Source organism: Lynx canadensis, chromosome A1, assembly GCF_007474595.2.
Source record: "Lynx canadensis isolate LIC74 chromosome A1, mLynCan4.pri.v2, whole genome shotgun sequence".
Lineage (NCBI taxonomy): Eukaryota > Metazoa > Chordata > Mammalia > Carnivora > Felidae > Lynx > Lynx canadensis.
The window spans coordinates 213,105,860-213,133,232 of NC_044303.2; the positions used below are offsets into that span (position 1 = coordinate 213,105,860).

The 27,373-nt window shown below is 38.8% G+C and overlaps 1 long non-coding RNA gene and 1 pseudogene across 1 annotated transcript in view; one reads left to right on the plus strand and one right to left on the minus strand.

Moving 5' to 3' along the window:
• Positions 1-231: 231 nt before the first annotated feature.
• The window catches only part of LOC115524934, a 44,398-nt gene continuing 17,256 nt past the window's right edge, over positions 232-27,373 (plus strand). Inside the window, exons 1-3 of the long non-coding RNA XR_003972267.2 lie at positions 232-1,061; positions 2,655-2,751; positions 24,929-25,044. This is a non-coding gene — a long non-coding RNA (uncharacterized LOC115524934). The remainder of the gene's footprint in view (positions 1,062-2,654; positions 2,752-24,928; positions 25,045-27,373) is intronic.
• On the minus strand, positions 11,900-12,241 carry LOC115524931 (annotated as a pseudogene).

Genomic DNA, 27,373 nt, shown 5'->3' on the forward strand with positions numbered 1-27,373 from the left:
CCCATGCCCCGCCTCCCAATCCTCTGGGAGAATGGGCAGCCAATCGACAACGGGGGAAGGCGGGCCCTCGCCTCTAAACCAATGGGGAAACTTGTTGGGTGACAGCCCATTAGGAAACCAAGCTGCGGCGGTCTGCAAGAGGGATCCGCCGGAGCTGAACCCGTACTCTCTGCGGGCTCTGGATTTAACCCCTCCCTGAGCCAAGAAGTCTTCAAAGTACTTGCGCTTTCACGTACGCAGACTTGGCCTATTAGTCAAGGGCCTTCTCAGCCACCGTAGCGGGTGGGAGGGGCTTGGCCTGAGCCTCCGGGAAGTCTGCAGCGACTTGAATACTGTCCCTGTCACTGGGACGAATTCCGGAATAGAGTCCAGGCTTCCTAAGGCTTCTTCTCTGCCTGACTTCGCGTGACTGCCGAATTCTGAGGCCGTCCCAGGGATCTGTCTCTGTTTGTAGCGGTGAATGGTGCTCTCCTCATGGTAGTCCAGGCTTCCCAAGACCCAAGCCTTAATGATCCAAGGACCGGCGCCTTTCTTTGGACATTCCTTAATACATTACTTCCGCCAATCTGTAATGCGTCCGAGAGCATTTCCTTGGGCCCATGAAAATACAATGAAACCTTTACTTAAGGAAATAAACACCCTGACTCCACGGATCTGGCGCATAAGCCCCAGTGTTTGGAATCGAACGGGCTTATTTTTATTTATTTTACCAGCCAATTTAAAACAGTTACTAAATTGAAATCAGAAGTGCACTGAGCTTATTCATAGTTTATGTATTTCATCACCTTGTTCTGTGGATTATATTTTCTAAACGTTAATCCTCGACAATCTGCCCTAGAGAGTCTTCCTTCCACAAAGAAAAACAGCTTTCTAACCCCGCATTTTGTTTTTCACGTGGCGCCAGGATAGTCTTCAAATACAAATGTGATCATGGCAACATTCTGCTCAAAACTCTTTATGTGGTTTTTCAGTTACTCTTAGAATAAATATAGTTACGGCTTTGAAGTCCTCGGATTGCCCAACTTTCTCGCCCCTTCACTATACACTGAACTGGAGTTACAGTAAGCTTTAACCCTTAGTTCTCCCACAATTTTTTTTTTTGTACGTGCGGAGATTATTCTCCCCATCCTCCGTCCCTGTCTACCCCCCCACCACACCCTTTACCTGTTGAGACCCTACTTATTTGTCAGATCTCAATCATTTACTTAGAGGAACTATTTCTTGACCACCCTTAACTGGATGGAGCAAGTCTCTATGTTACATTTGCTGGTAGTTTCATGTAGCTCTCAGTAGCACCTATCAGTTCAATTTCACAATTAAAAAATTATTTTTATTGTCTCCTAGATTGAAAACTTCAGGAAGCACAACTTGTGTATTTTTTTGCTAGCATCTAGCAGATGTAAGCCTGGCACACAGTTTATCAATAAATGTTAAGGGCATTAATAAGTGTTGAGACAAACCTTATTTGAAAAATTACCTCTTAATTTGTATTGTGAAAGAAAGAGGCCAAACTCCCTAAACTAACTAGCTCTAGGAAGTTTATAATAACAGTAGATTATTGGTAGTACTTGGTGGGTATTCTCCTTAAGAAGGTCTAGGAGTGGGGTGCCTGGGTGGCTCAGTTGGTTAAGCATCTGACTTGGGCTCAGGCCATGATCTCATGGTTTGTGAGTTGGAGCCCCACATCAAGCTCTGTGATGGCAGCTCAGACCCTGGAGCTTGCTTCAGATTCTGTGTCTCTCTCTCTGCCCCTCCCCCACTCATGCCCTTTCTCTCAAAAGTGAATAAAAGGTTACAAAAAAAAAAAAAAGTTAAAAAAAAAAAAGAAGTTCCAGGAGTTATATAGAACTTTAATAGGTTTAAGTAGACCAATCTGATTTATTTTTAAATTAGAATGAGAATTAACAAGATTTTACTTTCCAGTCTAAAACAATTTAGGTATGCTCATTATATATATTTGTCTGAATTGTATCCTAATTTTAAGTAAGGGTAACAAGGACCAGAAGATTGGGAGATTACTGAATTTGCTAGAGGTAGAATAGTATAGACTAACAATTGCAAATTCCTCTTACTGCTGTGCAACTTGGCCTCTAGCAGCTTCTTTTAATCCCCTATTCTCATTCAACCTCAGAACAGTCCTGGTGAAAGGATGGTAAAAAGGAAAGAGCAGAAGGCTTTTCTGAAAGATTGAATGTGCTACAGGAATGTAGGAGAAGCTGTAAAAATTAGCTCCCAGTGTGGGAACCTCTCAGGGAGATAGTCCAATGGCACAGTGCCCTCTGGTGTTAGGAAGAGATTTTCCCCCCATCATATGTGCGTTTAGGGGCTAAGCAAAGATAATGGGAGCTTCCAACAATCCCAGATTTAGAGCACAACATGTTGTTTTTCAACTTTTATCTATTTACTAAGAAGAAAACTGTTGATTGACATCCATTGTTGTAAACTAAGCCCTCTAACCTGGGTACTTTTTAGGACAGTGACTCTCAACAGCTCTACCTTGAGAAGTGAAACAAAATTATTTATGAATTGTAACAAATAGTGCTACAAATAACAGAAGATTGCACATAATCAACTTTTTAAAAATATGAATTAAAGAAGATTCAAAGTTATCTAATAATTTTTTATTCATCCATGTAAAAACATTTTTTAAAAAGGAAGTACAAAGAGTATGCAACAATGGAAGATATGCCTGGCAAGTTCTGCTTTGGTGATAGTATATCTCAGAAAAACACTCAGCTGGGATGTGGCCAGGTAAGTATAAATATGATCACATGAAGAACGGGGAGAGGTGCTCTTTTTGTTGCAAGAAATAGTCACTTGGTGATTTTGACAAATGGGCAATTTATTCTAAAACTACATGAAGTAGAAAAGGAACAGGAATCTCCTCTATGTAGCCAGGCCACAAGGGTTGCAGGGAAAACTGAACAATTGGGCCTCATGTGAGACTGCAGGGACTGTAGTTTGATGGTTAATCAAAATCCAAGGTCCTCTCTAGTAACAAGAAGTTGTGACTTTGAGCTCTAGTACTCCACTATTAGCATGAATATGTTAATCTTGTCTCTTGCTCCTCCTCCTTTTACCAGCTGACCAATTTACTTTATATATCATGGTTCAAATTCCCAAGGAGGAGAACCAGAGAGGCTGTCTAATTACCAAGCCACATTATCATAAGTTACAGGCCAGCTTATGGGTTGATTGGTTGTTCCTTAAAGTCAGGTGCTTCCCGTAGTCTCCTCAGCAGTGGCTGAGGGACTAGTCATATGGTATAGCCATCATGGTGCAGGGACCAGATACTTTCTTCAGTATGGAGTGTAGGCACCTTTAGAAGGGGATGCTGAGCATGACAGGTGCTATGAGTAATATCTCTAAGGCAAAATGTGTTTGTGATTCATTTGGCAATATCTTCACTATAAATAAATTTTGGTGCTATTTCACTTAAGTTTTTGTGGGAGTTATTTTGTGAGGAGAGGAGGCAGGGATGTTGAACTTCTAACAGTATGTAACAGAAATCGTTGTTTCATGAATGCACTTTGGAAAATGTGACACTACACTTATAAAGTGTTCATTATTACAGTAAAAATTACCCATCAATCACACTTGGAGTGACAGTGCTTTCCAAATAAATCTTGGCTTATGTTTTAGTGTAAGATCTTTAGAGCTATCAGATATGTGGTCCCTACTGATGTGGATTTTTTTCCTTTTAATTTCCTTACAATTAATCTAAAAAATATGATTAAAATTGTGAATTCCATTAGAAATGACACCAATGATCATGCACGTTCATACCATACAAAATACATCTGTATAGATAATAGCACAGAAGATAATGCTGATGCAATTTTAGAAGATGATGTTCATTCTGGGCACAGGTATAATAACTGTCAACTTGAAACTCACCCACTAATTCTTGGAGTACTTTGCACCAATGTTTCTGGTTTCCCTGTCAAATCTATCCAAATGTTCTTAGGGCACTTCCAATGACACTGTCAATCTTTGGTAGATAGTTCCAAAATAGCCTAACTATACCTTGAAGAGGGTACTCTCTATGGTATTTGAATCCTTGTTTCTTATAAGTGAGTTATTCTAGTTTGTTTAGAGACCTTGCTTTCCATCCTCTGTTAGATTTGATTTCAGTGGATCTCAGTTATTGTTCTAATCTAATAACATTGAACCCCTCCCCCCCCGCTTTCTCCTACCTTTTTAAAAAAATTTTTTAATTTCTTTTATGTTTATTTATTTTTGAGACAGAGAGAAACAGATCATGAGTGGGGGAGGGGGCAGAGAGAGAGGGAGACACAGAATCCGAAGCAGGCTCCAGGCTCTGAGCTGTCAGCACAGAGCCCAACGTGGGGCTCAAACCCACGAACCGTGAGTTCATGACCCGAGCTGAAGTTGGACGCCTAACCAACTGAGCCACCCAGGCGCCCCTAAAAAAATTTTTTTTAATGTTCATTCATTATTGAGAGACAGAGAGAGAGCATGAGCATGGGAGGGGCAGAGAGAGGAGGAGACGCAGAATACAAATCAGGCTACAGGCTCCGAGCTGTCAGCACAGAGCCCGATGCAGAGCTCAAACTCACAAACCACGAGATCATGAGCTGAGTCGTAGTCAGACGCTTAACCGACTGAGCCACTCAGGTTCCTCTCTCCTACCTTTTTGGAGAATATCTTTCTGTACTACATTTTGAAGTTACTCCATTTTATATGTATTTATTCTTTTCTTAAAGATATAATAATTTTCCTCTCTTTCCTCTGATATAATAATTTTTAAGGGAACCTCGGCTTCCTCCAGCATAATCAGGCTTTCTTCTTTTATTTTGCTTTCAGTTGTCTAGTGCTCATTTTTAATAAGTAAAACAAGCATATTTTCCAAGCTACCCTAGTTTCTCCTGGATCTCCTAAGATACCTGCTTCCTGAGACTGAGAATTCATATACATATCTTTTTAAAAATTTAATTACTTTCTTTACCTTTGGACTTGCAATACTTTAATTGAATGTTTTCTCTACTTCATCCCGCAGAAGATCATATTCTCTCTATAATAAAGGCCTGTGTTCTTTTTTTGTTGTTGTCAATAACACCTACCAATTTTTTTTTTTAATTTTCTTAACTCTCAAGAACCTACTTAAAGCCATGTGACTTATCAAACTTCTGAACAAACCAGAAAAGTAAAAAAAAGTTAGTTTCCTCAGGCTTCCCCCTTTGCCTTTAAATATAGTTTCAAAACCATGCAAGCAGGCATGGAATTTGGTGCAGTTGATCTAGCTCTGGATACCTAGATATAGTACTAAAACTAGAACTAGTAACTACCACACAGCACTACTCCATAGCCCATGCGTATCTTAGCTGCCTTTGTACTTCATCATTCTGCACATTGGCTGAAAAACACTGTGAAAGAACAAATATTGGTTTTTTGTTTTTTGTTTTTTTTTTTTTTTTACAATACCTAACAGAGTACCCCAGCCTAGTGTTTAGTGCAAGGAAAAACTGACACAGACATTCTTGGAGGCCCATACAACCTGCTTATAAGGATAGGTGCCTGGCTTGCTCCAGTGAAATGCCAATTACAACGACTGCAAATAATCAGCTTCTGGTTATAATATAAACAACTGCAAGACTATTCAGGAATTTTCAGTTGTTAAGCATAGCCATGGTTAAAAATTAAATTATATTAAGTGCAGTGTGGTATCCTGAATTGGATTCTGGTACCGGAAAAAAAAAAATTAGTGGAAAAGACTGATGAAATTCAAATAAAGTCTGGAATTTATTTTGTATATTGCACTAGTGTCAATATCTTAGCTTTCATAAATGTACCACAGGCACATAGGATGATAATATTAGAGGGAGCTGGGTGAAGGGCATATGGGAACTCTGTACTGTCTTTGCAACTCTTATGTGATTATAAAGTTATTTCAAAATAAAAAGTTTAGAAATTTTATTTTAAAATAATTTTACATTTTGGCTACATACACACATATGTTTATAATTTATAGTTATATAAACTTACAATTAAATATATTTTAAAAGATAACATATTAAAAACTTACCACTTCCTAATTATTTTACTACATTAAATATTGTCTATGTTCTTGAGCTCATTTTTGTCTGTTTTATCAGTGTGGTAAAATACTATATATACTGCATATCTGTTCCTAACTCAGCATTCAGACATTAGTAGCTTGAAATTAGCCATAGTGGGAATATTTATACCTCAGAACTGGCAAATCCTACAAATCAGGGCTTATTGTTTTCCCAGGGAGCTGGTTGTTAAACATTTACCAGTATACCATTGGGTATATGCCCTAAATTTTTGCCAGTATATAGGGCCTTTAACTCCATGCCCAGAATTCATAAGTTGAAGGACAAAGGAGAGATGCTTCTCATTGTTAGCCCTTAATAACTCATCTGAAGAATTTTTGCTTCTCATTCTTATACCTGTGGGCTGGATCATTTTGAAGGTCCTAGTCCCTAAGAGGGTACAGTCATGATTCAGATGAGTTGGTTGGGACTGCCTCCTGGCCTTTGGGGGCTCCATAGGCTGCTGTACCTACAGGAAGAATTAAAGATTGCTGTTCAGGTCAGAATGACTGATCCTGATTAGTAGAGGGCAAATAGGTTTCTGCTACATAAAGGAGGATTTTGTCAGGAATCCAGAATATTGACGAGCCATTTTATAGTACTTCCTTACCTAATGTTTTACGCACTGGAAAACTCAATAAAGGCAAGGAAGGAAGGTTTGGGTCATCTACTTTTACCTAGTGGTAAAGAATCCTGTCTAGCCAAATTTCAACAAAGGCTAAGTTAACTTGAATAGATGCTATAAAAAGGAAGCTATGCTGGATTGGCTACATAATTTGTAGAACCCAGGGCAAAATAAAAATGTGGGGCCCCTTGCTCAAATATTATCAAGAACTTCAGTATATCAATAGGAGAGTATTAACTAATTCAGAGAGCCCTTCTGAATTCAGGGCTCCATTTGGCCACACAGGAAATACACCTATGAAGCTGGTTCTGGTGCTATGATTACCAACTTAGCTTTTATGATCAGGAAGAAGTATGGATTGTAGCAATTATGTTTTACATCACTTCTTTCTTTTTTCCCTCTTCACTTGACTTTTCCTTCTTTCACATATGAAGAATACCAGGGGTAGCTAACATTTAGGTATCATGAGGGAATATTATTGAACCAACATTGCTCCATGATGCCATACAGTCTTAGGGGATTTCATATGTCTTTTGTGTTAGGGCATAAACTTTTCATATGGGGGAGAGACTAGAGAAGCTGTTGAAGGGGCAAAGGTTTGTCCTGTATCCATAGACTTATGGGTCATTAGTTTCTTGTTGCCTCCAATTTATGGGACCCTCAACAGGAGATGGGAGGGCAGAGAACAAAACCATGGTATTTATTCCACCAGCACTTCCATGAGAGGAGGTTGACTTGGCCAGCTGATGTTTTACTGCTAAAGGTCACTGCTCATGTCAGGGCACTTCTTTCTACACAACTGTTTGCTTGTAGGTTCCAGTACAGCTGGCTTTTTTCACCCTTCCTGGCCTAGGAGTGGTTACAGATTTCCCACTATTACTGGCCCCAGGTTCTCTACACCTCGACTATCCTTTTATAACCTGCTGTAAATAAATACTTTAAATTACTCTAATTCAAGTTTGCCATCTGTTCTCTGGTGGGACCCTGTGTGATGTATGTGTTTTTCATCTATAAAATAAGGATAAGAATAACACATGATTCTGGAACTTGTTGGGATAGTTAAATGAAAGTAGATGTATGAAAAGTACTTTGCAAACTCTAAAAGGCTCTACAAGTGAATTATGTTTGGGGAAATGAATGTTCTAGCTAATTACCCTCTCAGACTTATTCTAGGTTCATTAGGAACTATACTGATATATCCCTCTGAATTAATCTTCACTTTTGTCCTATCTCTTCTCTGCTGGGAACCTTACAATGGTCTTTCATTGCCTGGAGCAATGGTCATCTTTATCCTAGCATTAAAACATCTTCACAGCTTGGATCCTAATCGCTTTCCAGTTTATGTTTCTTCTCTGCCCTTTAACTTTCAGTGAAATAGAGGTAGCCCAGGAAAACTGACATATTGTTTTTCTGTGGCCTGGCCTATGCTCACTTGGTCATGTACTTACCATTAAAGATCCATCTAACCATTGCCATCTCTCAAAGCCTAGCATAAGACTTTAGCAAACTCATAGTTACCGTGTATTTCTAGAGCACATATTGGTACACAGTTCTCTTGAAATCGAGCACATATTGAAGACCTTAATATGCCTCATGGCAGTTGAGAGGCACATTTTCAGTATCTCACCTCACCCTTTTTCTAAGCAGGCCTATAGGACCAGTGTGCGTCCCATTACTCATAAGGTGCTAGAAGCCAATTTCTTTCCAGAGACATTTCTCCCTCCAAGATAGATAGAGATGGGATTCTTCTCACCAGTCAGGAGCCCTCTATCTGCTGGATAGTCATTTACATATCAAGGGTGTTAACAAAAATCCAACTGAGTAAATTTGAAGATTTAATAGGTTTTATTAAGCTATTCATGAATCTGGCATCATCCCATCTAGCAAGTAGAGGGGAGCTTCCAGAGGAGTAGAACAAAATGGAAAAGGTTTCATGGGAAGAATGGTGGGACAAGAAGTCATTAGCAAAAAGAAATGTTTCAACCAACGTTACTTTCCCTGAGAGCAGGGGTGGGAGTCTGTGGGGTGGGGGGCCTGGGGGTCTTATCATCAGATTACCTCATCATCCTTTGGGGGATGGAAGGGGCCTGCCTGGCAGATGACCTCATTGGGGCTGACCAGAAAATTCCTGATTGTTCTGTTAAAACTACATTTCTGAAGGAGGTTGAAACTGCAATTAGATTAAGTATTAAGCCCTGGTTTGGGGATTTGGTGTAGCATATGTGACTCCATCTTGGGCCTGTGTTTTTCTTTTTAACGGGTTCCAGTCTAGATGTCTTTCACTTAAATATATGTGTTCAAGGTAGAAATCTCATCTTAATAACAGCAACTACTTTTGAGCAATTCATTTAATCCTCTTAATTATTCTGCGTAGTACTTCATCATGGAGGAAACAGATTTAGGAGAGTTAAGTGGTTTGTTCATTATTCAGTTAGTAAAATCAGGGCTAGGAATGGACCACAGGTCTATTTGTCTCCGAAATTTGTGTTTCTTCCTCTCACAAACTCCATTACCCCAACATTAAGTTATTTCCTGGCAACAATAGATGATCATATGAAAGCATATGAAGGCACTTCTGTTTCATTTTGATCTTAGTGTTTGTATCTTTTATCATTTTTAGTTTTTATTTTAATGTTTAAGAATATTGTCTCCATATTATTTATAAAGCTAACTGAAGACAGAAATGTTGTTTTATGTCACTGTATTAGTCGTTGCACCTTTAGCAAGGGTTGAATACATAGCATGTGTTTACCATATATTTATTGGTTAATTGTTCCAGAAAGGTTTTCAAGGACAAATAGGTTATGTTACCTGTTTTCTTTATATATATATATATATATATATATATATATATATATATATATATGGACTTAGATCACAATTGTAATTTTTCTTTGCTGAATGACAATCTTGCAAGTGAAGAGTAATCTCAGCACATGGAAAACAACAAAACAAAACTGAAAGATGTTTAAAATTGTGTGTCTATAAGGGCCCACATAGAAATGGGGTAGTGGTAAAAGAAAGTCCTGGACAGAAAGGCAGAATTTAGAGATAATGGCCAATATGTAAAGAGTTCAGACTTTTTACCAGGAGCAATGAAGAACAGTAAGAAGGAATGGGCCTATCAGATTTGTTTTAGGATTGTCACTCTGTCCCATAGAGAGTGGATTGTAGTGGTATGGAGTGGAGGCAGAAGGAAGTGGTCTTCCTTATTTGGGATCTAGCTTTACTTCCTTACCTTCTCCACACCTCCCTGTACTAGCCAGGATGTCTAATCCTGTTAATTAATGGGAAATTGGGTTTCCACTCTACAGTGGGTATGGGGAAGATTATGTTTAGGACCCAGAGAATCACTAGAGTACCTCATAATACTGCCATGACAAATAGTCCTGTTCAATGTAAAAACTGTGGCAGTCCAATAAAGACAAGGTCAGCAAAGGCTTATATACCATGGAAATAAATTATTTGGATATCCCTACCAATTAAAGAATCCAGCTGAGATGCTATCAGAGGGTAAAGGGACTTTGAAGTAAGTGGGGGAAGAAGACAGCCATGATTACCAGCTTTAGGCTGGTGAGCAGCTATAGAAGTAGGGATTGTAGCAGCTGTGCTAGATATTATTTAACTTTCTTTTTCTCATTGTTTCCACCCTTCCTTATAATATGAAGAATAATGATGCTGGCTAACATTTAGTTTTCAGGTGAGAACGTGAATGAATGGGTATCAATCAGAATAAAATGGTTGCTATGTATTGGTGACACAAAGTTTTCATTTGAATTAAGGACAAGAATGCATTCCTCAAGATCTACTTCCTACTCTTCCCCTGGGTCTGACTTGGAGACTGACTATTATAGAATGAATGTTTGTGTCTCCCCAACAGTTCATATGTGGCAATCCTAACCACCAATATGATGGTATTAGGAAGTGAGACCTTTGGGTGGTGATTATGTCTTGAGAGTGGAGGCCTCGTGAGTGGAATCGTTGTCCTCATAGAAAGGATTGCAAAGAACTCTCTCACCCCTTCCGCCATGACACAGCATGCAGACAGCCATCTATGAACCAGGAAATGGCTCTTACCAGACATCACATCTGCTGGTGACTTGATCTTGGATTTCCCCGCCTCCGGAACTGTGAGAAGTTAATTTCTATGTTTATATGCCACCCAGTCCATGGCATTTTATGGGGGCAATATGAGCAAACTAGACAATACCCTTATAAAATAAACTGTAGAGAGCTCTCTTACCCCTTCCACCATGTGAGAATAAAGCATGAAGACAGCCATCTATGAACCAGGAAGCAGCTCTCACTACACATCAAATCTTCTGGTGCCTTGATCTTGGACTTCTCAGCCTCCAACTATGAGAAATAAATTTCTGTTGTTTATAAGCCACCTACCTACTCTATGGTATTCTGTTATAGCAGCCTGAATGGATTCAGACACTGACCTTCATCAAATGATCCTCTTGCTTTCTCAGTGCCCATTGGATTTTGTCGATGAGAAGCACCAGAAGGTGATCAGTAGGAGCGAGGGGGCTGGGGCACTTGGGTGGCTCAGTCACTTAAGCATCCAACTTTGGTTCAGGTCATGATCTTACCCTTCATGGGCTCAAGCCCTGCATTGGGCTCTGTGCTGACAGCTCAGAGCCTGGAGCCTGCTTCAGATTCTTGTGTCTCCCTCTCTTTCTACCCCTCTTTCACTCATGCTCTGTCTCCTTCAAAAATAAATAAACATTTTTAAAAATTTTAAAAAAGAAGAAGCAAAGGGAGTGAAACGAATATATTTATTTCTCAGTTGCTTTCTTTTAGGGTCTTCATGGCCTGGCTGCATCCCTTGATTGAATGTCATAGCCCTCATTAGGCTGTCCTTCCTAAGCAGCTCTCTGAATCCAGTGGTTAGAGAAATGCTCCCTCCAAATACCCCTTCAGGAGTAAAGGTGGTATTATTAGTACGAAGTAGTGCACTATCTCCTGAGCTTTCCCTATATCATGCTCATATCTTTGGAAATAGTCCTTTCATTAAAGTTTCTTCAAAATTACCCAGTTTGTGAATTCCAGCTGTTCTTGCCAGGATCCCGGTAATACATGAAGCTTGGAGTTAAGCTGACTTAAGTTAAGCCAGGTTTTATTTTATTTTATTTTTTTGAAATGAACATAACCTCAATATTTTATTGTCTTCATAATGTAACAAATATGAAGCTTAGAACTGTATCACTTGGCCCGTTCTCTTCTTATCTCCTTCCAGCTCAAAATGCTTGCATCTCTTAATAGCCAGCATTCTCTTATCTGTAGTTGGGCTCAACACATTCAAGCCTCAGCATAATCTTCTTTGTAGTTTTAGCCTTTTTCTGGAAAGTAGGCTTAGTTTGCCCTCCATAGCCACTCTGCTTCCTGTCATAACGCCTCTTTCCCTCGGCATAAAGAAAATCTTTTCCTTTCTCGTACTGTGTCACTTTGGTGCTTGCCACACTTCTTGCAGAAAGTCCAGTGGGTTTTAGCAACATTCACCATGGCTGCGAGAAGGCTATCTGCACAGAAAGAAAGAGCAAGTTAAGCTAGGTTTTAAACAGTAGTTACCACAGTGCCCTCTTGGGGTAGGAGGGTGGGTTCAATGCCTGGTGTCTGACACCCAGGGCTTAGAGACACTGGTCTAGAGACACAGCTCAGGCATTGATTCTTTACTTTTTAACTCATAGTTTTCTGCTTAATTTTGTCAGAGAAGAACCAATTGAGTTCTTCTAGAAACTAAAGCTCAAGTTTGATGCACACAAGAAATCATAGGCTCCTTGCCTCCTAGGAATTTGAATTTGAATAGCTTTTTGGAAGTTCTGTACCTCCTCTCCAAAGGGCACGCTTTTCTCTAAAGTGAGTTGTAAATTTGTAAATGTGTGTAATTTGTCTTTGGTGTTTCTCCCTTCTCATTTCTTTGTGGGGTACCTCTGCCATTCCCTGAAGGTACTCAGGAACCTCACATTCTTCTACGCACTTTTCTCCATGAAAACCAGCTTCCAGGAAAGGTTCTGAATTCATTTTCACTAAATAAATGACTGTTTGACTTTGATATGTTATCTCACTCAGATAGCACAATCTTTTGTCTAAAGCAGGGTTTTTCTCAACCTCGGCACTATTGACATTTTGAGCCAAAATAAATCTTTGTTGGGGAGGGGGCTGTTCTATGCATTGTAGGATGCTTAGCTGTATCCCTGGCAGCAACACACAAGATGCCAGTAACATCCTTCTCCTGGTTATGACAACCAAAAGTGTCTCCAGACATTGCCAAATGTCTTGTGGGGGCAAAATCACACCCAACTGAGAACACTGGTCTGAAAGGATGAACTTCCACCTGTGCATGTCTTTGGACGTGATCAAATCTAAAGGAAAATTGTGTATTAAGGTAATAATCTGGAAATGCTTTTGAAAATGTAGACTTTGAGTGCTAATTGGTAAAGGACCACCTGTTCTAAGCTATTCTGGTTTTCTAACTGAATGACACCACCAGCTCATTTTTATTTCAAACAAATCTGCACACACACACACACACACACACAATCTGCACATATCCATGTTTTCCCTTAATGTTTATTACCTAGTGATGCAATTATGACGACTTGTGATTATGAATGAAAACATATTTTCTGTTTTGTATAGGAATATATGGGTGATTAACATATATGTCTTTGAAATATCCTCTGTATTAAGGTTCTCCAGAGAAACAGAACTAATAGGATGTGTGTGTGTGTGTGTGTGTGTGTGTGTGTGTGTGTGTAGAGAGAGAGAGAGAGAGATTGATTTGTTATCAAAATATCAGGAATTGGCTTATGTAATTATGGAGGTTAAGTCCCAACATCTGCAGTCAGCAAGCTGGAAATCTAGGAAAGTAGTGGTGTAAGTTCTAGTCTGAAAGCCAGAAGGAGATCTTCTGACCCAAGAGGAGCTGATATTTCAGTTGGAGTCTGAAGGCAGGAAAAGACCGATGTTCTAGCTCAAATAAATCAGGCAAGAGGAGTTCCCTCTAACTCAAACTTTTTGTTCTGTTCAGGCCTTCAATTGATTAGATGAGGCCCACACACATTAGGGAGAGTAATCTGCTTTACTCAGTCTACTCATTGAAATGTTTTTCTTACTTAGAAACGTGCTCACAGACACAACCCCTGAAATGTTTTACTGATGTCTGGGCACCACATGGCCTAGCAAGTTGGCACACAAAATTAACTATTACACCTTCCCATTGAATTTTTGGATAATCCTAATTCATCTTCTCAAGAACTGCCTTAGCAGGGTTGATACTGGGATTTCAATCTGAGCCACTGAGCTAGTTTGAGGACCTATATAGTTGGCTCAGTTCTTCTCAGCTTGCAGGGTCAATTAAAGTGGAGCCCTCTGGTGGTATAACCTTTCTGGAACCAAATAGACCATGGTGGAACATTTATGCTTTCCCCTAGCCATAGTGACTCCCTATGTCTGGCAACTTTTTCTGAAAGAGCCAGATAGTATATATTGTAGGTTTGCAGGCCAATACAGTATTTATTGCAACTACTCAACTCTGTCACTGTAGTGCAGAAGCAGCTATAGACACTATGTAAACAAATGGACTAGCAGTGTTCCAATATTTTATTTACAAAAAAAAAACAGGTGGCTGGTCTGTGGACTATAGTTTACTGACTCCTGGCCTAGAGTATTGTTCTCATCTGTATGGGTTACTGGCACTTCTGTATTTCAATGTACAAAAAAAGGAAAAAGATAATGAAATTTCTCAAGCTAAATTTTGGAACGTCCAGACCCATAAGTGGCATATAATCACTTCTATTCATGTCCCATTGGTCCAATCTTAGCTACATAGCTTCTAGGGAGGCTGGGGAATTCAGTCTCTACCTGGATAGTCACGTACCTGGCTTAATTTCTGTTAGGAAGAACAGATTTTAGTGGGAAACTAGCAGCCACAGCCACATGAGATGAACCACTTAGGAGGCAATTCTGCAAATTATATAATAAGTCTCTCCCTATTGCAAGTTTTATTTAACTAGGAAATTCTTTTTTCTTCATTTGAAATAATTCTCATAAAATATTTTCTGAGGATGTTATATATAACTAAATAGTTATACACAATTTAGACCTTATACACATTAAGAAATATTCACTAAGTGCTTGCTTTGTTCTTTTTTTAAAAAAAAAAATTAGGGGCATCTGGGTAGCTCGGTTGAGTGTCTGACTTTGGCTCAGGTAGTGATCTCCTGGTCCATGAGTTCAAGTCCTACATCAGGCTCTGTGCTGACAGCTTGGAGCCTGGAGCCTGCTTCAGAATCTGTGTCTCCCTCTCTCTGACCCCCCCGCCCCCCATCAAAAATAAACATTAAAAAAAAAGAATCATCTTTTAAAAAATGTTTTAAAGTTTATTTTTGAGAGAGAGGGTGTGCGTGTGTGCAAAAGTGGGGGAGGGGCAGAGAGAGAGAGAGGGAAACACAGAATCCCAAGCAGGCTTCAGGCTCTGAGCTGTCAACACAGAGCCCAATGCAGGGCTTGAACCCACGAACCATGAGATCATGACCTGAGCTGAAGTAGGACACTTAACCAACTGAGCCACCCAGGGGCCCTGCTTTGTTCTAAGCTATTCTGTGATTTGTACCTTTGGGAAGTTCACAATATGCTTAAAGAAATAAAATATCTCAACATAGAGGCTATCAATAAATATTCAATTATGGAATCAGGTAATGCATTTTACAGGCATTTGGAGAAAGAGGAAGAGATAATTCATATTTCATATCTAGGATATGGCTTTCTATTCACATCAAGTGATACTGTTGCCTTGTTTTACATGGAAACAGTTGGGAACTAAATTTTAAAGACTTGTCCTCAATTGCTTTTTGAGCCACATATTTTAGTGTTATCAGCACTTATTTTCAAGGGACAGAAGCCCATTTAAGATAGTTTAAGCAAAAAGAAAATGCATGGCCAGATTCAGGGTATTTGAAAATGCCAGGCCACTGTCTCTATCTCTGTTTTCCTTCATCTGCTCTCTCTTTTTAGGGGAGCTTTTTCCATGTGGCAGGAAGAATGGCCACTGACTATTCCAAGTCTGTGTCATCTTTAAACATGTATAGCTCAAGATTCCAGACAAAGAGGAGGCATCTTTCCCAGTGGCTTCAGCAGAAAAGTCCCCAAACCAGTCACTTTGGCTAGGGAGAAGACAAAGTGATACTGGCCAGCCCTAGATCATGAACTTCTGGGGCTGAGAAAGACTCGGTCAGCCCCATCTGAGTGATGTGGAATAGAGACAGGTAGTTTTCCAAAAGAGAGTTGGGAAAAAATAGTTCAGTAAATTTGTCTTGTTTTTGGCCACACGTAAAATACAGTTACCTTCTTATTTTATAAAGTTACACACTCCTCAGTGAATTTAAAAATAATGTATTGATGGTATGTTATTAAACCTTGAGTGATAGTTAGGTAGATAGATGAAAGATAATAGATTTGAGCCTGAATGATAGGTTCAGTATAACTCTAGGTGCTGGGGCTGCAAAAATGAGTGAGAACTGGGTCCCTAGCCTCATGAAACTCATGACTAATGAATGGGGTCAGTTAAATATGTAAACAAACATTACAAAACAGTATGATAACCATCAACAGATGATGATCTTGCACAAAGGAATAAAATCTCCTTGGTCTTTTATGGTATTGTTTCTTGCCTTTGTTGGCTTTTGTGGGGAACATAAAATTGTAAAACACAAACACACCAGATTTAGAGTCAGTAGACTTTGGGTAACCTTTAGCTGTGTGTCTTTAAGCAAGGATATGGCCACTTTGGTTCTCAGTTGTCATGAGTGTAAAGTGAGAGGTTTGAACTAGATGATTGTCTAGATTCATCTAGGTTGCAAAATTCTAAATATTTTAATGTATGAGATTGTAGTAATCAGTGATTACTGTAGTAATCAGTAATTCATTGGAATTGTTAGTCCGGGTGTGTATAAACTAAGAAGCCACTAGATGTCGCTCTCTCATCGATTTTGTGCTATTCAGATCTTATTTTAAATGCCAGGATATCTGAGAGCTGAGTGGGACCTTAAAAATCATTTTTGTTCAATCATGTCAGTTAATTAAAAACAAAAACAGACTATTTGGACTAGATAGATAAAATGACTTAGTCAATTTCTTGACTTCTAGTCCAGGGGACTTTCCTCTCTTTAAACTGAACAATGCTTGGAAATGATGTTTTACATCAATTATCAACTTTGATAATGGTTTTTGTTTCTTTTTCTTCCTGAACTATTAATAAGAGCAATTTGGGGGCTAGATTATACAAATTTCTATGACTTAAAATTATACCAATAACACTGGAACAAAAAAGTAACATTACTCAGAGATTACTACTTTGTCTTGTTTGAAAATAATTCACAGGAGAATGTAAGAAATTGGGTAGCTGTGAATGAAAATGGAAATCAAAATTCACAACCACCTGGCTTATCTGAAGTTTAGACTTTAGCAACCTGAGGTTTTCCTTTCTTAACATGGCCCTGAATAGAAAGTAAGTTGAAAAGGGCTTTCTTTGAAAAGTGAAATCGCTTTAAGGTCTCTGCATCAAACCCATTAACATTAATTTGTGTATCATCCTTTGAACCTTATCTAACATGCAATTCTTAATGAACATGATTCATAATGAACCATAATCTAATTCTTGGTTTAGATGAGTCTGCAGGATTTGAAACAGAAACGGAACTATAAGAGGCAGGCCTATTAAAATAAGAAGCCACAGCAGATAGCCTGATTATAATAAGGGGGAAAAAATGCTAGACTCAAAAAAAAAATCAAAACTATATTATACATCTTTGTAAAATGACAAGATCTTTATGATGACAACCTTGTGGCTTCAAGAAAAGGTTAAATTAGGGGCAACTGGGTGGCTCAGTTGGTTAAGCGTCTGACAGGCTCAGGTCATGATCTCACTGCTCATGAGTTTGAGCCCCACATTGGGCTCTGTGCTGACAGCTCAAAGCCTGGAGCCTGCTTCAGATTCTGTCTTCCTCTCTCTGCCCCTCCCCTGCTTGTGTTCTCTCTCTCTCTGTGTCTCAAATATATATATATGTAAAAATAAAACATTAAACATTTTTTAAAAAGTTAAAAAAATAAAAAAGAAAAGGTTAAATTACATTGCTATCCTTTGTGACATATAAGCTTTTTTTTTTTAAAGTTGAAGTATAGTTGACACCTGTTATATTAGTTTCAGGTGTACAAACAGTGATTGGAAGCCTCTATAGGTTATGCTATGCTCACCATAAGTGAAGCTGCCATCTGTCACCATACAATACTATTACAATACCACTGATTGTATTCCCCATGCTGTGCCTTTTATTTCCATGACTTATTCATCCCATAACTGGAAACCTGTGTCCCCCACTCTCCTTCACCCATTTTGCCCATTCCCCCATCTTCCTCCCCTCTGGCAACCATCAGTTTGTTCTCTGTATTATGGGTCTGTTTCTACTTTGTTTTGTCTTTTAAATTCTACATATAAGTGAAACCATATAGGTTTGTCTTTCTCTCCAGACTTATTTCACTTAGCATAATACCCTCTGGGTTCATCCATGTTGTTATAAATGACAAGATCTTATTTTTTATGGCTGAGTAATATTCCAGTGTGTGTGTGTGTGTGTGTGTGTGTGTGTGTGTGTGTATCACATCTTCTTTGTCTATTCAACAATGGACACTTATGTTGCTTCCATATCTTAGCTGTTGTAAATAATGTTGCAATGAACATAGGGTGTATATATTTTTTCAAATTAGTGTTTTAGTTTTTTTTTTTATGGGGGTGGTAATACCTAGTAGTGAAATTACTAGATCTTATGATATTTCTATTTTTAATTTTTTGAAGAATGTCCATAGTGTTTTCCACAGTGGCTGCACCAGTTTACATTCCCACCAACAGTACATGAGGGTTCTCTTTTCTCTACACCCATGCCAACATTGTTATGTCTTGTTTTTTTTTTTTTTTTTTTTGATTACTAGCCATTCTGACAGTTTAAGGTGATATCTCATTTTGATTTTGATTTGTATTTCCCTGATGATGAGTGATGTTGAGTGTCTTTTCATGTGTCTGTTGACCATCTAAATGTCTTCTTTGGAAAAATGTCTATTTAAGTCCTCTGCCCATTTTTAATTGTGTTATTTGGTTTTTGTGTGTGTGTGTTGAGTTGTATAAGTTCTTTATATGCTTTGGATATTAACCTCTTATTAGATGTATCATTTGCAAATATCTTCTCCATTTCAATAGGTTATCTTTTCCTCTTATTGACCGTTTCCTTTGCTGTACAAAAGCCTTTTTTTTTGATGTAGTTCCAATAGTTTATTTTTGCTTTTGCTTGTCTTGCCTGAGGAAACATATCTAGAAAAGCGATGCTATGGCCAATGCCAAAGTTATGGCCTACGTTTTCTTCTAGGAGTTTTGTGGTTTCAGGTTTCACATTTAGGTCTCTAATCCATTTTGAATGATTTTTGTGTTTGGTGTCCAAAGGAAGAAGTTTTACTTACATGGGAAAGTCATTTATGTAATGCTTATAAATGTGAAATCACAATAAATCCTTTTCTCAGGATGGGGGTGGAAATGGATCATGCATATAAATAGTGAGTCTGTTAATACTGGCTTCATTTCCTGAGTAAACTGGGAATAATACTACTACATAGGGGGCTGTGGGATGTTTGAAAGAGTGTAGAAAGTGGAAAATGCTATGTAATTGTAAGCTATCAAGATGATGACAATAAGGAGAAGTGAATGCATATACGCTCCCAAGAAAAGCTAAGAAAATTGAGGAGCACAAAATTTAAAAGACAGAAGAAACAGAAAAGAAGGCCATGGGTTAACTTCTCTGTCAGTGGTGAAGCAGCAGGACCGATCTACTTTCCAAAAGATAGAAAGCGATCATAGAGATTCTGCCTGGGATAGGAGAATGGTGACACTCTCCTATCACCATTCTATCCTATCCTGGGATAGGAGAATGGTGACACGCTCTTGTATCCTCATTTTTTTCCTGTTCAATTCCATCATGAAGGAACACCACATCAGGACCTGCATTTAGGCCATTTTGTTTTATTTTGTATCTGCCTTAGGTTGGACAAGTGGTGTGCTCTGCTGTTTTCCCTACTTTATGTGGTCAGGCTTCAATATTTTCCTTCCTCTTTTTAATCCTCTTGATGAACTTATACTTAAAAAATGAAAGTTGCTTGTTGTAGGAAGATTCCAGCTGGTTTCAATGAGGAAGCAAGACAAGTTGGCCATCACTTATGTCCAGATCTCTCATGCATGTGCTGATTGAGTTTTTATATTTCCTCAAGTCACCCTGTATTGTGCAAAGGTGTTATGATGTCAGAATCCAATAAATAACCAGAAAATGTGCTCTATTTCAATGTGGCAATTTCATATTCTCTTGTCTAATACTGGAAAAAAATGCATTTCTTGCATATTTTGATTACATTATAGTGCTGCCAGTCATATTATTGTGTTAAGGTGGTATCAGCATTCCCATTATAAACTTTATCAGGCTTTTGTCCCTTGGCTGTAAAATTCTGCCTGAAGTCTGACAATTGCTCTCAATCCCAGAACCATTTAGGAAAGAAGAAAATAAGTTATCTTAAATTGAGTAAAAAGTTAAAGAATGTAAATAACACCAAAACCCTCCAATTGTTCAAATCTAGATGCTATTTTTCATCAACTCCAAACCATAAAGCACAATTTTTTTTAACATTTTTTTTAACGTTTATTTATTTTTGAGATGGAGAGAGACAGAGCTTGAACGGGGGAGGGTCAGAGAGAGAGGGAGACACAGAATCCAAAACAGACTCTGAGCTGTCAGCACAGAGCCCGATGCGGGGCTCGAACTCACGGACAGCAAGATCATGACCTGAGCGGAAGTAGGACGCTTAACCGACTGAGCCACCCAGGCACCCCAGACACAATTTTTGAATTCAGTACATCTCTCCTTCTGTATGACTTTGAGTATACTTTAGAAGTTCATTTTTAGATCAGAGAAGGACATTTTATCTCTACAAATAAACCAAGTCAACATCTGGGTGAGAAAATAATTCTATTTTTAAAAACATCCTTGTTTTTTGGGGGGCGCCTGGGTGGCTCAGACAGTAGGCCTCCGACTTCGGCTCAGTTCATTATCTTGTGGCTCGTGAGTTCAAGCCCCGCATCAGGCTCTGTGCTGATGGCTCAGAGCCTGAAGCCTGCTTTGGATTCTGTGTCTGTCTCTCTCTCTGTTCCTCCCCCACTCACACTCTGTCTCTCTCTCAAAAATAAACATTGAAAAAAATTTTTTTAAAAATCCTTGTTTTTAACAAAGTTTTGTAAAGTTTACACCGTGGAAGGGCAGACAACATAAGGGCCCGAGAGGAACCATTTGTGTGTGTTCTCATGCTTTCTTCAACCTTTGAGATGAACCCACAGAAATCCTGTTTCAGTTGCCTTTTCTTTCAAGTTACTTGTGGATTTTTCCCTTTTTAAAGTTTTAGTTCAAATTCTACTTTTTACTTTAATAGCAAGGGACTTCTGAGGGTAGAAGTGAACAGAACAGAGATGCACATCAAATTCACTTTATAAAAATGTCTCATTATAGCTTATCAGTAAATGAGCCAGGATGTTGTGGAAGTAAAATGCTTTTTCAGTTGAACTGTCTTTCTGGAAAACTTTAATTTTTAGCTGCCAATTTGTCTGTACTTCTCAGTTTTTAATCCACTGGCTCAGTGATAACTTGGGTGACCCTAAGGCTTTTGTTGAACTTACTTTCAGAGATTAGGGCTCTAGTTGGGCACACTCCCCTGCTGGGTATATTTTCTGCTCTTACTGACTTCAAAGCAGACTGAGCACAGAGAGAGATAATAAGCATAGTGGAGACATCTGAGCCAAATTTGTGTCCAGAATATCGTGCCCAGGGTTCTTGGGATGAACTAGGCTATGTATGACTTTTAATCACCTTCAAAGCTGTGAATAATAATAGTTGGTTTCAGTAAGTTAAATTTAAATTGAAAGCCAATCCGTTGATAAAATAGCAGATGTATTATGTGACCCTACACTAAATATGCTTCCTGAAAAAATGACTTCATTCAATATTCTACAAGCAGGGTAAGGAATATGGGATGGGAAAGGGGATGAGAAGCCATCACTACCTTGCTGGGTAAGTTTCACTAAGTTGCTATACTTCTCTGAAAGTCAGTTTCTTTCTACATAAAAAAAAGCAAGCTATCATAATAATAGTTGTTTTTTATAGTTTTGCAGGGATTGACTTTTTTTTTTCTGGAAAGGGCCTGATAGCAACTATTATCAGCTTTACAAACCACATGGTCTCTGTCTCAAAAGCAGCCATTGGCACTATGTAAATGAATAGGTATAGCTGTGCTCTGATCCAACTTTATTTACAAAAATTGGTGGCCTGCAGGCCATAGTTTGCTGACTCCTGGTTTAATGCATGCTTGTATACTTCTGTGCCAGAAAGGTATTAACTACTTTACTTATAGTAGTACACCTAATGAGGTAGATACTATTATTGTCATCAGATTTTGGATGAAGAAGCCAAAGCTCAGAGAGGTTAATTCACTTCCCCAAGGACACAGTGCTAGTAAATAGCAGAGCTAAATTTTGGCATCAAGTCCACGTGCCTCGTCCTCACTCTTTTCTTTAGAGAGACTTGCCTTCTTACCTGAGAGATCTTCCACAAGGGAACTGCTGAGCCCCAGCAGTGTAGACTAGGGAATATGATCCAAATCTTAATAACTCCAACTGATGAGTGCCGCAAAATAGCATCAGATTAATTTGCCTCAGAACATATTTTCCAGATGATTCTTGGAATTTTGCTCAGTAATGTGGGTCAAAATAATTTTTTTTCTGATATGCAACTATTTTTTTTTTTTTAATTTTTTTTTTCAACATTTATTTATTTTTGGGACAGAGAGAGACAGAGCATGAACGGGGGAGGGGCAGAGAGAGAGGGAGACACAGAATCGGAAACAGGCTCCAGGCTCCGAGCCATCAGCCCAGAGCCTGACGTGGGGCTCGAACTCACGGACCGCGAGATCGTGACCTGGCTGAACTCGGACGCTTAACCGACTGCGCCACCCAGGCGCCCCTAATATGCAACTATTCTTGTTTCACCCACATTTTAGCTTCAAGGGGAAGGATTCTCCTTCTCTATGCATGTATTTAATAATTTTTTCACTTGTTTTTCTCCCTTGAAAGCAAGAGAAGAACTATTAAGATGTACTATCTACTTAGTTCTGCATTTCTCTTTTTAAGTGGGAAAAACTCAAAGCATATTTTCTTTTATCCTGTAAGAGAAAAAAAAAATGGAAACAATGAGAAAGCCTTGGCAAGTACCATAGAGATGAATTGTAACTCAACATGAATGTCATTCCCATCCTCTTCTGTGATTTCACAACCATTGAAAGACTTGCATTTTTAACTGTATGGCATTTGTAATGTGGAAAAGTATATGCATTTTTACAATAAGGTTGTTGGATTGTTACTCAGGCAGAACAGCTCATTTGGCAAGGCTTAGAGGTATATTGAGAATCCAACTTGGTTTATCTCCATCAGGCAGGGGAGAGCTCCCCCAACATCTCATGTTTTCCAACTGGCTCTGCCTGGCTCCCAGGGCAGGCGGGGACTGAATAAGAAAACAGTAGAGTATTGACTGGAGAGTTCCCACATTTTCAGTGTGATAGAAGGAATCAGCTGTCAAATGTTTCTATAGATTGGCTGTGATCTGTGATGCCCTTCACAACTCTCCTTTTAGATTTCCCAGGAGATCTTATCAGAGGGCCTCTGAAAGGGAACATAGGCTTAAAGAAAGGTCTGTGATGTATCAAAGATTCCCAATGAACCTGACCTAAGCAGGGTGAACTTCTTCTTTTCAAAGGTTACCTCTTAACCAATCAGGGCTGGAAGGGCACAAACAGACCCTAAGGTCTGGACTTCTAAGACAAAGTACACATACATACCCATGCATGTATGTGTCCTTGCTGGGATGCCTGGGGCATCCTTTATGATGGAGCCATTCTGGCTGCCGAAGCCTCATGAGCTTGCCCTGGTGTTTGGATTGATTAGAATTATGAATGTTTTGTGGACAGTAAGCCTCTTTGGAAATTCTTTGAAGGTCTTCTTGATGAATTCTGTTGAAGGTCTGATTCAACCAAACCAGTATTTATAGTTTATTTTCTGGGAGTAGAGATGCAAGGTGCATAGTTGCCACTCACATCATCATCAGGCACTAATTAGGGACCCATTTGGGGACAACACTGTATAGCAGTGCCATCACCTCTCTTTCCAGAGTCTCTCACTGCGAGGAATTTCCACATTTTGAGGTCCCGATGATGAACCCTCATTTTTATGTCTCACTGAAGCCTGGCTTTTCCAGGCTTGCTACATATCTCTGTATCTTACTCATTTCTTGTTGCTTGTGTTGGCATAAAGTGCATTGTTTTTAGAAAAATTAATCTTCCATTTTTTTAATTGTAATTAGATCTGAAGGGGGAAAAACTGGATAAAATTTCTCATTGCTTTTTTTTGTCCAACAAAGGAATACCAACTGAATCAGATACTAGGTTGAATTATGGTTCTCTAGGAGAAGCAATTAGTGTGTATAACGTTAAGGTGCATTGTTTCATTAGAGATAACATTAAACTTTTGAAGACTAATGTTTCAAGGAGAACTTCTTACAAATGAAGTAGAAAGTACATATTAATAATAACAGGATATAGAACACATGTAAACCACTTCATCTCTTTATAGAGATACCAGGACAAAGATGTAATATTTGAATTCTTAAATTGTCTGGAGTGTTCAATTATCTACGTATTGATGTAGAATTGATCTTCTAGGAAGTTATATCATAACTTCATAATATCATATGAAATTATATAAAAATATTCATAATCCTATTTCCCATAATAACCACTGTTACCACTTTTGGTGTATTTTCTTCCAGTCCTTATACATGCATATGTACACCAGTATGCATATATCAGTGGGGTGCAGTAAGAATATTAACGGAAATTTAACTGGATTATGTCCTCATCTGCATAGTTCGAGCCTCCAACTACAGCCTTCTAGCTCCACTTTACGCCAATTACTTTTGGGAGTCTCTGGGGGGTGTCCCATATGAACTCATCAATAGTTTCTCATGTGCTGTTTTATTTCTCTCATTGTCTTCTGCCCTTGCTTCCTGCTCACTGTGGAATCCTCAAAATCTAGAAGAATGGCTGACACAGAGATCTATTCAATAAACTTTTACGGAGGTGTTCAATACATGAAAGGACTCCTTGAAGGATATGCTCTAACAGTGTCCCGACTGCTGGCACTCTTTCTGAGTAAGTGCTGTCTGTTAAGTGTTGTCTTCTCATGCTCTTCCTAATTTTTTCACTGTACTGAAGGGATGCTTCACACAGAGGTGTGGAGAAGGCTCTGCTTCCTAGCTCTCCACTGCACTTTGTCACCTAAAACATCAATGCCTCACTGAGCAGGTCCCCACGTCTCATGGAGTCCCTTTGAAAACATTTCCTTTGGGTTCTACCTGCTGTCCCCTCTTCACTGGACTCAGAAATAGGGTTGGGGATGATATCTGAAACAGATGCCATCATGTCTCATCCAGTTTGGTGTCCTACTTCTCTTCTCTCCCAACATTTTGATTCCAGAGAAATTCGGTTATAAGAGAGAAAAGAAATTACACAGTTGGTACTCAGCAAATCTGTTTAGAAGGCTTGAACAGTTGGCAAATCACCTCAATGCCTTAGGGATGTGTTTTGCCTGAGAAATGCCTGAGGAAGTGGGAGAGGACAATACTATCTTAATTTCCACCTTGACTATCACTCTGTGATAGTGGTACTAAGTAATGTATTAGATTTGTACTTGCCTCTCTGCATTTTTTTAACCTCAAATAGATCATCTACCTTCTTCATTTTTTTCCTTCTAGAATCAATGCCTGTCTTCCATCCCACAATTTCATTCTCTCTCTACACATATGTATGCACATACATACCTTGGATGGATCACCTCCATTCTTAATAGACTGATAGGATAAGATATGGCTTCTCTCTTTCTCTCTTTTTTCCAGGCAATCATTCTAAGAAGCTCACAATATTAGTGAGCTGACTTCCCTCAGCTCTTTCCTGAAAATGTCTTGTCAATGGATCTTTTTTAGGTTTTGATGAAATTTTCATATATTGAGTTTATTTATTTATTTAATTCAATTTTTTGAATTATATAATCAGATTCATTTTTCTTATGATCCATTAATTCATTCACTGATGCTAGACTCATTTCTTGATATGCAGGGAAAATGTAGCTTGTGCAAGACAAGGAATCAAGTCCATTTTAATATTCAAGATCAAATACTAAAGGGAAAGAAGTGATGAAATTTTCAGTTTTAGTAACACAATGATTGTTTTTATTCCTAACACTTTTGTGTGTGGGGATTTTTTGAATTCATAAATTGAATCATAAAGATTATGGCTTTTGGGACTGGCAGCTCCAAGGGTGCCTGAGAGCTTGGGGATACCTTTCACCTTTAGCAAAGCTGCTCTGAAAGGCCCTGAGCCAGGAGGGTATTTTGCAGTTGCAGATTGAAAAACAAAAGTAGGGACAATATCCAGAAAAGAAGGTAATCTGGGACTCCTCAGAGTGATTTTGAAAACTATCCCAAGTCTTATTTTTATTCTTTCCCTACATGAACTCAGTTCCTGGCTCATATCAGATGCTTTCCTGCCTGTCTCCTCTCATGTCATTCCTGACTTGGCACCAAGGCCATGGGAAAGTTACCACAGCCCTTTCAATCCCTTTCTTGAAGCCACCTGTGATCTTTAAGGCCTGCCTTGAGTTCCTTTTCTTAGTTGCCTACTCTGACTATTCCAGCTTCCTTCACTCTGATCACCTCCAGATTTTGTAATCTGTCTTACACTATTTATCAGTTAGCTAATATTTGGTATTGGTCCAAGTTATTGACTTGGAGTCAAGACATTTATGCTTTAGCCCAAGTTCATTTACTAGGTAGATGTCCTTAAGTCACCTTTCTGACTTTTCTGGATCTTAGTTTTCTCATTAAAAAAACCAGAGGGGTAGGTAGATCATCTCTAAGATGCCTTTAGTTCAATTCTATTACTTCTGTTGTTCAAATAGATTTTAATTGCACATAGAACCATGTCAGACACTTCTATCTTTAATATGCTTAGCTGGCTACTGTATGCAAAGGTGAACTCAGTAAATGAATTATAAGTAGATTTCAAACCCCCGGAAAGTGCAACTATTTTAATTTTTATTCTAATATAAATAGGGGAACTAATATCAAACATTTATTGTTGTGTTTTGGATGTGGTCTACAATTAGCCCCAAGGTTTCCTTTACTTCCTGTATCTAATAGGATTGTAAAATGAGAATTGGTGGTCAGAAGATGACTCTGAAACCCTATACAATTTTAAGTATGTCTTCCTGCATGGGAAAAGTTATCCGCTGGGGCAGCTTTATCTGTCTAGAGATACATAGCAATGACTAGATATTTTTTATTCTCAAAGTTGAAGAAGGGCTGCTGGCATTTAGTGGGAAGAGGCAAGAGATGCCAACACACATTCTACAATGTACAGGACAGCCTCTTACAACAAAGAATTCTTTGGTCCCATATGTCATTAGTGCCAAGGTTGAGAAACT